Here is a 12,652-nt window from a genome sequence, read left to right on the forward strand (position 1 = left end):
GGCCTGCTGGCCCTAGTTTGGGGACCCTTGTCTAAGGGAGTGAGGGGAGAGAAGGAAATAGCATGAGAACGGAAACAAGGTGTACTAAACCCAGGATTCAGGCACCAGAACAGAGTAAGTTCCGTTCCATTTCTTTTGAATGACCAGAAACTGACCCTTCTGCTTTCACGGTCTGGCGGGTCTCTGAATTAGGATGTCTTTCACTTTCCTGTGCTCGAGGGGAAAAAGTAAGGGGCCTGGGTGATTATTACAAGAAGTACTAATGCTTCCAGGACGAGTGTTATCAAGAAGTGTGCGGTGTGTGGGTAGGTTAACTGGCTTCGGTGAAGCAAATCAGGGTGGACACCACTCGGTTTCATGTACGTTGACTTGAGCCACCCTTCAGATGAAATACCTTGCCTCCTCCGAGAGAATCTCTGTCCTCTAACCGATATATTGCCTCCAGTGTACTTAGTTTTCCTGGACCCTACGACTTACCGTTGTCCAACTCCCCATCTCAGGGAGTGTTCCTACTCAAGTAGCCTTGTACGTGGGACCCTAACACCAGTAACAGAACATACGTGTGCATGCACACACGTGCACATGCTTCCCCTCTCTCCCTTCAGAACCCTCCGAACCCAGACCAAGGAGCTTGTTCAGTTCACATGACCTTTTATTGTTAAGTGAACCCAACTATTATCTGTGGTCTCCAGTGCTCCTTACCTAGTCGTAGGAGTGTCATGGTTGCCGTCATGACCTCTACAAGGCCAACGTAGAGTACCCCGCTGATGGCCAGTACTGTACAGCTGTTTGTGGCTACACCTGTTCACCTCGTGGGTGACTCTGTGGCTCTGCTGGGTTTTGCCTCTTTTCTTTCAGAAAGAGACTGGTAGTCTCTGGAGAGGTTGCTAAAGCTTGAAAAGAAAAAATGCGCAGCCTGATCAGATGGTGGCACAGGGCTAGAGCATCTTCCCAGGATGCTGAGGACCCAGATTGGATGAGCATGGGGTCGCTGGCTTGAACTTGGGACCATAGACATGACCCCATGGTTGCTGGCTTGCGCCCAAGGTCACTGACTTGAGCAAGGGGTCACTGGCTCAGCTGGAGCCTCCTGGTCAAGGCGCATATGAGAAAGCAATCAATGAACAACTAAGGAGCTGTAACTATGAGTAGATGCTTCTCATCTCTCTCCCTTCCTGTCTGTTCCTCTCTCTCTCATTCTCTCTCTCTCTCTCTCTCTCTCAAAAAAAAAAAAAAAAAAAGAGCCAATTAACTAATGCTTTAGAAATCCTATAATCTGAGAGTGGAGAGGGCCTGCTGAACCTTCCCAACAGTAAATCCCTGCTTTAGAATGTATCCATGGGTTTCTGGGAGCGGAGAGAAACAGGGGAAGAAAATAGGAAAGGAGATCAACAAACACTGTCACTACAAAACATTTACTCAGACAGGCGTCCTCTATTATCCTAGAGACCAGAAAGGAAGTAACTCCTCCCTTTGGAAAACAGGACTCCCAGAGCAGGGAGACACCCATGGCCTTGGCCCAAGGCTCGGGAAGGCCTGCATGTAGCCTGGGTAGGAGACATATACACTAGAGGTGGCCCGTAAATGGTGAATGAGAGAAAGAGACAGCGAGATTGGTAAGTATTCTCCTCTAAGCAAACCATAAACGTCTAGCTTCTAAACAAACCTGATTTTCCCTAGAGAATTATAATAATAACTACACTTATTAAGTTCTTTCTATGCGCAAGACACAGGTATAAATCTTTCCACACATTACCTCATTTCATCTGCACAATTCTTCAATGTAGATTCTTTTATTCTCTTCATGCAAACAGAGAAATTTAAACACAGAGAGGTTACCTGATTTCCTCAAGGTCAGACAGCTAGTGAGCCATGAATGTGGAGGTGTGGAGGAAGAAATGTAGGGGCTGAATTTAAAGAAACTTGGGGGCCTGACCTGTGGTGGCGCAGTGGATAAAGCGTCGACCTGGAAATGCTGAGGTCGCCGATTCAAAACCCTGGTCTTGCCTGGTCAAGGCACATATGGGAATTGATGCTTCCTGCTCCTCCCCCTTCTTTCTCTCTGTCTCTCTGTCTCTCTCTCTCCCTCCCTCTCTCCTTTCTAAAATGAATAAATAAAATAAAATTTTTAAAAGAAAAGAAAAAAAGAAACTTGGATTGGAGTCTTGGCCTCATCATCCATTAGCTGTGTGACATTTTGCAAGTTACTTAAACTCTCTGAGTCACATTTGCCTCACTGGAAAAATCGGGTTAATTGGGTCTACGTCATAGGGTTGCTGTGAAAGTTGGGTGAGTCTTAGAACTTTGAGTTTTCTGTAACTGAAGGGCCATGACTTTGGACCAACCCTTCTGTTGAAAATAACTGAGCATACTGGATAATTTTTCTTCCCAGCTTTATAAAAAGCATCAAAGAACTGATGAAATAATAATAATAATAATAATAATAATAATAATAATAATATCCAGGCCCAAAACTAAAAGAAAGAAAGAACCCAAAGAAGTAAACAGAGTATCAAAACTACCTTTCTCCTGAAGGCATTTGCAAAACTGGACTAGTGGATTGACAAATTAACCAAGCAGTTCTGAGGGATTTCTGGGATAAGTGGGGGTTGCCAGGATTTCCCAGGAACCTTCCCAAGTGTGTGCGCAGCAGAAGGAAGCTGCCCTCCCCGACCTTCCATGGGCCTGCAGGGAGCTGGGTCTCAGCGCTAAACTGAGTCGGAAGAAAAGAAAGAAAACCTGTCTTTAGGAGCTTGTAGCCATGGGCCAGCAGTTCTGCGGATTCGCATCTTAATTCTGCATCACTGGTATGGTTCAAAACCTCCAACTATCTTGTTGTTGTTTTAAGTGAGAGGAGGGGAGATAGAGAGACAAGACTCCTGCATGTGCCCCAACTAGGATCCACCCGGCAACCCCCATCTGAGGCTGATGCTCAAATGAACCGCGCGATTTTGAGCACCTGAGGCTGATGCTCTTGAATCAACCCAGTCACTGGCTGTGAGAGGGATAGGGATAAAGAAGGGGAAGAGGAAAGAGGAGAGAAGCAGATGGTCGTTTCTCTTCTGTGCACTGACTTGGAATAGAACCCAGGACATCTGTACACTGGGCTGATGCTCTATCCACTGAACCAACTGGCCAGGGCCCCAGCTATGAATCTAAATGGTACTAGAATGAACACCATGATGAGAAAATGGGAGAAGGGGCTCCAAAAAGTCAGTGGGAGGACAACAAAGGCAGAATAATTTAAGAGTAATGCTCCAAACACCCCTGCACACCTTCTCCTCTTCATACCAGTTGTTCCTTCCATTGTAAGCCTCACCATGGTCTCTGGCATTGAGGTGGCCCATGTTCAAATCCTGACTCTGCCACTTACTAGCCCGATGACTTTGGCTATGTTATTTAATCTGTCTGTTTTCCTCCTCTGAAAAATAGGGATAATTATAAAATTTCCTTGTGGTTTATGATGAGGAGCAGATGAGTTCACGTCTACAGAATGATTAGAGCAGCGTCCAGGCATACCGGAAGTAGTTCTATGGCAATGGGGTGGTACTGATGACAAGGATAATTTTCTGAAATGATCACTTCCCCCTTATGTATTTGGCAAGGTCATATTAATCCTTTACCATTGGATAAAATATTACCTCCTCTGGCAGGCTCTCCTGACTCAGTGCCACCACGAAAGTTTACATACACGCCCCTCCTGGAGCCCTTATCACATCAGATCGCAATGACTCGCTGATGTTTCCGTCTCCCCCACAGAGCTATTGGTTACTTGAAGGTGGGGACTAAGTCTTATTCTTCATTGTATTCAGATGTATTGCAAGTAGAGAGCTTGGCACATAATAGATGCCTAGTTAATATTTAATGAATGAGAGAACATGATGATGATTTTGACTTGCCTTCACGGAACAATTTTTGCCTAGAGTAATTTCTTTCTTTCTTTCTTTCTTTCTTTCTTTCTTTCTTTCTTTCTTTCTTTCTTTCTTTCTTTCTTTCTTTCTTTCTTTTTTTTTTTGAGTCTCCTGCCCTTTATTCTTTGTTAAACAAACAAACAAACAAAAACCCACAAAATATTGTTCTTTCACTTGAATAGTTTCTCCGGACACAAACTTCTTAGGAGCAGCACCCCATTATCTGCCCGTTATCTTATCTGCTTCGTTTGGTTTTGCGTGAGACATAGGTGTCAGGAAAGTGACTAAACCACCATAAAAAAAGGTATTGGCAACCAAGCTGGGCCGATGAGTCATGAGATCCGGAACCGAGAGACGTTCACAAAATTCTCCCTGCTCCTGTGGGGGGTGTGGATTTCCATCAGCTTCCTGGTTCAGCTGCATTCATGGGAAAACACTGAACTCGAGATTAGAAGACTTAGACTGAGGTGTCCAGATTCACTCCTTATTTGGTATGTGACTTTAAACAAAACCAAGTCTCCCTAAACTTTACTTTTCTCATCTGTTAAATGGGTTTAATGAGACCTACAGATAGTGATGTCGAGAAGCCAGTAAGGCAGCGATTTTCAACCTTTTCCATCCCATGGCACACATAAATTAATTACTAAAATTCTGTGTTACACCGAAAAACATGGTTTTTGCTGATCTGACAAAAAATTAATAGATTTAATTTTGATTCATTCACAGCAGGTAGCTATTGTTGTGTTGGCTATTGTCTTTCTTTTCTTTCTTTCTTTTTTTTTTTTTTTTTTTTGTATTTTTTCAAAGTTAGAAGCAGAGAGGCAGTCAGACTTCCACATGTGCTGGACCGGGATCCACCTGGCATGCCACGCACAAGGAGGCCACGCTCTGCCCATCTGGGGCGTTGCTCTACTGCAATCAGAGCCATTCTAGCACCTGAGGTGGAGGCCAAGGAGCCGTCTTCAGTGCTCCGGCCAACTTTGCTCCCATGGAGCCTTGGCTGCGAGAGGGGAAAAGAGAGACAGAGAGGAAGGAGAGGCAGAAGGGTGGAGAAGCAGATGGGTGCTTCTCCTGTGTGTCCTGACCAGTAATTGAACCCGGGACTTCCACACACTGGGCGGATACTCTACTGCTGAGCCAACCGGCCAAGGCCTTGTCTTTTTTATTTTTTCTATTAGACAATCAGGGAGAAGAGTTCAGTGCCCCTGACTAAATAGTCAGATATTGCACATTTTAAAAATTCTTACAAGCCCTGGCTGGTTAGCTCAGTCAGTTAGAGTGCCATCTTGAAAAGACAAGGTTGCAGGTTCAGTCCCTGCTCAGGGCACACATGGGAAGCAATGAATGCTCGACTGAATGGAACAAAAAATGAATGTTTCTTCTCCCTCACCTCTCTCCCATCTTCTCTCTGTCTCTCCAAAAATCAATCAATAAATAAAAAAGTTAGCCCTGGCCGGATAGCACAGTTGGTTAGAAGGGGTAGTCAACCTTTTTGTACCTACCGCCCACTTTTGTATCTCTGTTAGTAGTAAAATTTTCTAACCGCCCACCGGTTCCACAGTAATGGTGATTTATAAAGTAGGGAAGTAACTTTATAAAATTTATAAAGCAGAGTTGCAGCAAGTTAAAGCATATAATAATAATTACTTACCAAGTACATTATATCGAATTTTCACTAAGTTTGACAGAATAAATCTTTTTTTTTTTTTTTTTTTTTTTCTTATTTATTCATTTTAGAGAGGAGAGGAGAGACAGAAGGGGGGTAGGAGCTGGAAGCATCAACTCCCATATGTGCCTTGACCAGGCAAGCCCAGGGTTTCGAACAGGCGACCTTAGCATTTCCAGTTCGACGCTTTATCCACTGCGCCACCACAGGTCAGGCGACAGAATAAATCTTTATAAAACAACTTACTATAGTTAAATCTATCTTTTTATTTATACTTTGGTTGCTCCGCTACTGCCCACCATGAAAGCTGGAACACTCACTATTGGGTGGTAGGGACCAGGTTGACTACCACTGGGATAGAGCCTAGTCCCGAAGCGCAGAGGTTGCCTGTTCTATCCCTAGTCAGGGCACATACAGGAGCAGACCGATGTTCCTTTCTGTCTTTCTCTCTCCCTGCCTTTCTCTAAAACAAACAAACAAAACAAACAAAAACCTTGCAGCACACTGATTGAAAATCACTGCATTAAGGTAATACAAGGCATATAAAAGGGTTTGTTCATCAATGGCCAAGCACTTAAACAAATGTAAAAGTGGTCGATTATATTTGCCTGTGCTAGAAAATGCCAAGTTATATTCTGGGTGGTATTCTCACTGCTCAAGGGGTGGCTTCTCTCAGAAAAGGCCTTTTCAGTTTTGTAAACACAACCAAACAAAGCATTTCTCCTGGGAACAGACAGTCCTTAAGGAATGTGAAGACTCTCTGTTTCGAGACTTTGTCCAGTAACAGTGCTTGATTCCCGAGAAAACAGGACGACCTGTTTGGGACACACACAGGAGAACTTATGCTTTCTCCATGACACATCCATCTGCCATCACAGGAGGGCATGGGCAGCCCCAGGCGGGGGTCTGAGAGCAGAGGGAAGCCTCTCTGACATGACGTGGACAGGAAACCAGTGCAGCACTGTCCTGAAGCACATAGGTTGCCAGTTCAATCCCTGGTACCGGCACATAGAGGAACAGACCAATTAGACTAATGTTTCTCTTTCTCTCTCTCTCTCTCTCCCTTCTTCTCTCACTAAAATCAACAAATAAAAATTAAAAGAAAGGCCCTGGCCGGTTGGCTCAGTGGTAAAGCATCGGCCTGGCATGCAGGAGTCCCAGGTTCGATTCCCGGCCAGGGCACACAGGAGAAGCGCCCATCTGCTTCTCCACCCCTCCCCCTCTCCTTCCTCTCTGTCTCTCTCTTCCCCTCCTGCAGCTAAGGCTCCATTGGAGCAAAGTTGGCCTGGGCGCTGAGGATGGCTCTGTGGCCTCTGCCTCAGACACTAGAATGGCTCTGGTTGCAGTAGAGCGACGCCCCAGAGGGGCAGAGCGTCGCCCCCTGGTGGGCATGCTGGGTGGATCCCGGTCGGGCGCATGCGGGAGTCTGTCTGACTGCCTCCCCGTTTCCAACTTCAGAAAAATTTTAAAAAATTAAAAGAAAGGGAGAAAGAAAGGAAGAAAGGAAGAAAGGAAGAAAGGAAGAAAGAAAGAAAGAAAGAAAGAAAGAAAGAAAGAAAGAAAGAAAGAAAGAAAGAAAGAAAGAAAAGAAAAGAAAGAAAAGACCCGGCTCAGAATGAATATACAGGAGAATGATCCTGGCCAGAGAATGAAAATGTCCCTCCCAACCAGGAGGACTCAAACTGGAGGAGTAGAGTGTTGAGGCAGCAGAGGGCACCACCTCTGAGTCATTAAAGACCAGGCTCTGCATCCTGCATTTAGTGACGTATTTTCTCATCCTCATTATTAATCTGGCTGAACTCTTTCCCGCCCCCTTTTAGAAGCCCAGAGACATTCCGTAACGGAATGAAGCAACTTCGTTTTGGCATTCTTTAGTCCATTATACACTACATTCTTCAGCTAGGAACCAAGTCACACATTCGTGAAATTAAAACGTCCTCGAACTTGGAAGGAATTTAGAGAACATCGGTTAGAACCCAGGACCCACAGAAGCTGAGATTTGAAAATGAGGTGACATGTTCCTGGGCAAGCAGCAGGTAGGACCAGAATCCAGGTGTCCTCACTCCCAGCCCAGGGCTCCAGAACTCCACCCTCTCCACCTCCCAGACCGCAGCCTTGAGAACCCAGACACTTCCATTTGTCAGCTGCGGTCCAGAGAGAGGGTGGATCTAGGTCATAAATGCAATCTGCTATCCAAACAACCCAGCCTGGCTGCCAAGGCGATTCATTCTGAAACCTCCTACCAAGATAGGCTGCATGACATCATCATCTGTCTGAAGAAGGTTCCGGTTGTTATCGCATTCATTAAAATTGCATCAAGTGTCAAATACGCTCACCCTTCCAAGTTCTCTTCCTCACCAAGTCTTCCCCAAGCAGGCTTCCTCTTACCTAGAAGTTTTTCCAAACTGTCCTAGAGCGTCAAGGAGACTATGTTGACAATACTCTCCATCCCACTTTAACTTTTATTTCACATTTGAAGAAAATTTTTTAAAAAATTAATTACCAGCCCTGGCGGGTTGGCTCAGTGGTAGATTGTTGGCCTGACGTGTGGAAGTCCCAGGTTCAATTTTCGGCCAGGGCACACAGGAGAAGCACCCATCTGCTTCTCCACCCTTCCCCCTCTCTTTTCTCCCTGTCTCTTTCTTCCCCTCCTGCAGCCAAGGCTCCATTGGAGCAAAGTTGGCCCAGGCACTGAGGATGGCTCCATGGCCTCGCCTCAGGTGCTAGAATGGCTCTGGTTGCAATGGAACAATGCCCCAGATGGGCAGAGCATCGCCCCCTGGTGGGCATACCAGGTGGATCTTGGTCCCGGCACATGCGGGAGTCTGTATCTCTGCCTATCCGCTTCTCACTTCAGAAAAATACAAAAAAAAATTTAATTAATTACCACCGTGTGCCAGGCGCAGTCCATTCTGTATCTCATTTAATCCTCAAGACAGCCCTCTGCGTTAGATAACTTATCCACAATTTGCGATGAAGGAAGCTGAGGCGGGAGATCACTTTCTCCAGAGCACGCATATAGCAGGTGGTAAAGCCCTCGTTGAGTCCTCCTGTCTCCGGTGGCACCTGGCCCATCACACTGAAGATGAACAAACACGGTATAGTTTATGTACATGTATAAACTAGATGCACATATTACTTTATGCCTAATAAGGTCCCTTTCCAAACAATGCCTTGAAAAAGTAACTGTACTCTGAATACCTAAAAAAAAGAAAAGCATACACACCGGCCTCTGTGTCACTGAGTCTTTCCATGAAACTTCCTATGGAGGAATGTTTCAGACATTGAAATTACCATCGGCCTGACCTGTGGTGGTGCAGTGGATAAAGCGTCGACCTGGAAATGCTGAGGTCGCCAGTTTGAAACCCTGGGCTTGCCTGGTCAAGGCACATATGGGAGTTGATGCTTCCTGCTCCTCCCTCCCTTCTCTCTCTGTCTCTCTCTCTCCTCTCTCTCCCTCTCTGTCTCTCTCTCTCTCCCTCTCTCTCTCTCCTCTCTAAAACTGAATAAAAAAAAAAAACTTAAAAAAAAAGCTGCAAAAACAACAATAAAAAAGCCAGTGTCAAAAAAAAAAAAAATCACCATCAACCTGAAGAAAAAAGATGCTTCATTCCACTATGTTGGACTTGCATCTGGACTTCACCTAAGCACTGGTCCATCCAGGGCCGCAGAAACCTGCCCTCTGGGCTGTTCGGAAAAAACAGTATTCCAGCGTCACCAAGCTCCAAACTCGTCTACAATAACAGAAAGTTACTATTTAGTAAGTGATTGCTGTGTGCTAGACATTCATGTGCCCCTTTTATTTCTAAAGATTTTATTTACTGATTTTATTTTTTTTAATTTTTTAAAAATATTTTATTTATTCATTATAGAGAGGGGGGAGAGAGAGAGAACGGGGGAGGAGCAGAAAGCATCAACTCCCATATGTGCCTTGACCAGGCAAGCCCAGGGTTTTGAACCAGCAACCTCAGCGTTTCCAGGTTGACGCTTTATCCACTGTGCCACCACAGGTCAGGCTATTTACTGATTTTATAGAGAAGAGAGAGAAAAAGGCTGAGGGGAGGGGGAGGAGCAGGGAGCATCAATTCATAGTAGTTGCTTCTCGTATGTGCCTTGACCAGGACAAGCCCTGGGTATTTTTTTGTTTTTTGTTTTTGTTTTAAAGAAGGAGCCATAATAATTAAAAGATAGAAAACCACGAATAACAAGAGGGTATAGTTAGGGGAACTTTTTATTTTCCTTGACAATTATTACTGTAGAGACACCTCATCTATCTAGAAAGCATGCCATTTGTTAAAGAAAGCATCCTCTGAAATGTTCACCTCCAAAAAAGAAGTGATTCTCTCCCTTTTATAAAACGGAAGTATTGAGGACTTATATGTTTTGTTGGGACAGTAAGAAATCTGGATGAATTCCCTCAAATTCTCCCTATCTTGTTTCCAATAGGCTAAAATAATTTCTTTGCTTCAGCCCTAGTCCTTGTTTATTACTTATGTTTTAGGTGCTTTGACTTGTTATACCTTCATACATATAGGAACTTGGTCCTTTTGAAGTATTAAATGAAGAATCATTCTATTAAGCTCCTCTTTGTAACAGTGATCTAACTCTCTTACATTTACCATTTATATATTTCCTTTTTCCTATAGCTTCAAAGGAACATTTTAAGCCCTGGGTTTCGAACCGGCAACCTCAGCGTTCCAGGATGACACTTTATCCACTGCGTCACCACAGGTGAGGCCCATGTGCCATTTATTTATTTATTTATTTATTTTTGTATTTTTCTGACGTTGGAAACGGGAAGCAGTCAGACAGATTTCCGCATGCACCCTACCGGGATCCACCTGGCATGCCCACCAGGAGGTGATGCTCTGCCCATCTGGGGCGTCGCTCTGTTGCAACCAGAGCCATTCTAGCGCCTGAGGCAGAGGCTATAGAGCCATCCTCAGCGCCCGGACCAACTTTGCTCCAATGGAGCCTTGGCTGCAGGAAGGGAAGAGAGAGACAGAGAGGAAGGAGAGGGGGAGGGGTGAAGAAGCAGATGGGTGCTTCTCCTGTGTGCCCTGGCCGGGAATCGAACCCGGGACTCCTGCACGCCAGGCCGATGCTCTACCACTGAGCCAACCGGCCAGGGCCCATGTGCCTTTTAAATTAATTACCTCCCAGGAGTCATAGGAGAGAATTGCCATTATTAGCATCATCTTTATATTCAGTGCACTACATTTCACCCAGCAAGTGAGAGACGGAGCCATGCCCATGGCTGCCACACTATGATTCCCCCCAGCTGTAGAGAAGAACACAGAGGAAGGTTCTGTTCAGAAGCTAAGGTAGGCTTGAGCAATTGAAGCTGCAGACTCATGTCCAGAGACAGGAGCCTCACCTTCAGTGTCCCCTGTCCTCAGCCGTGGAGGTGGCAGATCCTGTGATCTACAGAAGCCCCAGTAAGAGGTGGCCCTGTGGCTTGTTCTGTGCTGACATGGGTCCCCTGAGAAAGTTCCCATTCTTGTTCAGGGCGACCCTACCCAGGAAAAGGCAGCCTTGCCATTGTGTAAGACTTGCTAGAGAGTGTACACTTAGACAAGACTATGGTAGCAGGGAGGGACCCCACCTTGTGTGGATGAGAGTTTCAGTTCTTCTTCCAACCGGTCAGTCTGGGGAGATGCTTTGAATTTGTTTTCGTTACCAGTGCCAATACTAACAGGTAGGAACACCGACTTCTCGTTGACCTCATTCAATTGCCCAAGAGCCTTTTGACTTATCTCATATTCTCCCCACAACGCCTTCCAGGTGTGCAGATGTCAGGAGGCCACCATCCCACACCCAGAACTTTTTTCTCTCCACTTCTTGGCTTCTGCTGGGGCCTCAATTCTGTACTAATCTCTGCCCTTAAGAATCTTTTTTTTTTTTTTTCTTTTCCATTTTTCTGAAGCTGGAAACAGGGAGAGACAGTCAGACAGACTCCCGCATGCGCCCGACTGGGATCCACCCGGCACGCCCACCAGGGGCGATGCTCTGCCCACCAGGGGGGCGTTGCTCTGCCCATCCTGGGCGTCGCCATCTTGTGACCAGAGCCACTGTAGCGCCTGAGGCAGAGGCCACAGAGCCATCCCCAGCGCCCGGGCCATCTTTGCTCCAATGGAGCCTTGGCTGCGGGAGGGGAAGAGAGAGACAGAGAGGAAAGCGCGGCGGAGGGGTGGAGAAGCAAATGGACGCTTCTCCTGTGTGCCCTGGCCGGGAATCGAACCCGGGTCCTCCGCACGCTAGGCCGACGCTCTACCGCTGAGCCAACCGGCCAGGGCTGCCCTTAAGAATCTTGCCGACTTTTCACGCCCAACTCTGGTCACACCTTCATGGTCTACCTAGGCATTTGCCAAATGGGCTATTATTTTGTTCACGGGTGTTTTAAATGGCCTGTTTGGTTTCCTTCGTTAGGTTAGAAGCTTCTCAAGGACAAGGATCATATATTTAACTTATTTGGCTTCCCACCTGTAACACGCAGCCCTCTCTCCATGCGGAACACGCCGGTACACCTTTTTCGACTTTTACCTCCTCTGCCCGGCCTCCAACCTAAGGAAAATACGCACAGACACAAAGGAAGGAGAATAAGGCAAAGGTCTGGGTTTTTCCAGTCTTCAGAAAAGAATAGGTAATTTAAAAAAATAGATAGTAGATGATTTTTCTGAGAATTTTCATAATAGTTTCTTTTTTTTATTTATTGACTTTAGCCAGAGAGGAAGGGAGAGAGAGAGAGAGAGAGAGCAGAGGGAAGCCTCTCTGACTCGACAAGGACCAGAAAACCAGCGCAGTGTTGTCCTGAAGCACAGATAGGTTGCCAGTTCGATCCCCAGTCAGTGCACATACAGGAACAGATAGATGTTCCTCTCTCTTTCTCTCTCTCTCTCTCTCTCTCTCTCTCTCTCTCCCTTCCTCCCTCACTAAAATCAATAAGTAAAAATTTTTAAAAAAGAAAGAAAACCAGCTCAGAATAGATCCAGCCTGTCTCTGGACCACAGCTGACAAAGGGAAGCATCTGGCTTTCTGTCCGTCCCCTGACCGGGGATCAAACCGGCAACGTCTC

This window comes from Saccopteryx bilineata, chromosome 7 (genome assembly GCF_036850765.1).
Source record: "Saccopteryx bilineata isolate mSacBil1 chromosome 7, mSacBil1_pri_phased_curated, whole genome shotgun sequence".
NCBI lineage: Eukaryota > Metazoa > Chordata > Mammalia > Chiroptera > Emballonuridae > Saccopteryx > Saccopteryx bilineata.